Source organism: Pyxicephalus adspersus, chromosome 6 (genome assembly GCF_032062135.1).
Source record: "Pyxicephalus adspersus chromosome 6, UCB_Pads_2.0, whole genome shotgun sequence".
Lineage (NCBI taxonomy): Eukaryota > Metazoa > Chordata > Amphibia > Anura > Pyxicephalidae > Pyxicephalus > Pyxicephalus adspersus.
This window is the reverse complement of record NC_092863.1, coordinates 17,856,603-17,857,768: the sequence shown is the minus strand read 5'-3', so window position 1 is coordinate 17,857,768 and position 1,166 is coordinate 17,856,603.

Sequence of the window (1,166 nt, the reverse complement as noted above, 5' to 3'; positions counted from 1 at the left end):
AAAGGCTCCGTTTGGGGGAGTTGTGAGGGAAAAGCTTGGTTTGGGGTAATTGTGAGGGAAAGGCTCAGTTTGGGGGAGTAGTAAGGGAAAAGCTCAGTTTGCTTGTGAGGGATAAGCTTGACTTGGGGTAATTGTGAGGGAAAGGCTTGATTTGGGGTAATTGTGGGGGAAAGGCTAGGTTTGGGGGAGTTGTGAGGGAAAAGATCGGTTTGGGGTAATTGTGAGGGAAAGGTTCAGTTTGGGGGAGTTGTGAGGGAAAGGCTCAGTTTGAGGAAAAGACTTGGTTTGGTTGTGAAGGAATAGGTCGGTTTGGGGTAATTGTGACGGAAAGGCTCGGTTTGGTTGTGAGGGAATAGCTAGGTTTTGGGTAATTGTGAGGGAAAGGCTCGGTTTGGTTTTAAGGGAATAGCTTGGATTGGGGTAGTTGTGAGGGAAAGGCTCAGTTTGGGGTAATTGTGAGGGAAAGTTTGGGTTTGGGGGAGTTGTGAGGGAAAGGCTAGGTTTGGGGTAATTGTAAAGGAAGGGCTCTGTTTGGGGTAATTGTGAGGAAAAGGCTCAGTTTGGGGTAATTGTGAGGGGAAGGCTCGGTTTGGGGGAGTTGTGAGGAAAAGGCTTGGTTTGGGGTAATTGTGAGGTAAAGGCTCAGTTTGGGGTAATTGTGAGGGAAAGGCTCAGTTTGGGGGGGGGGGGCTGTGTGGGAAAGGCTTGGTTTGGCATAATTGTATTGAAAAGGCTCAGTTTGGGAGCGTTGTGAGGGAAAGGTTAGGTTTGGGGTAATTGTGAGGGAAAGGCACAGTTTGGGAGAGTTGTGAGGGAAAGGCTAGGTTTGGTTGTGAGGGAATAGCTCGGTTTGGGGAAATTGTGAGGGAAAGGCTTGGTTTGGTTGTAAGGGAATATCTCGGTTTGGGGTAATTGTGAGGTAAAGGCTCGGTTTGGTTGTAAGGGAATAGCTCGGTTTTGGGGTAATTGTGAGGGAAAGGCTTGGTTTGGGGTAATTGTGAGGGAAAGGTTGGGTTTGGGGGAGTTGTGAGGGAAAGGCTAGGTTTGGGGGAGTTGTGAGGGAAAGGCTCAGTTTGGGGTAATTGTGTGGGAAAGGCTTGGTTTTGTTGTGAGGGAATAGCTCGGTTTGGGGTAATTGTGAGGGAAAGGCTCGGTTTGGGGTAATT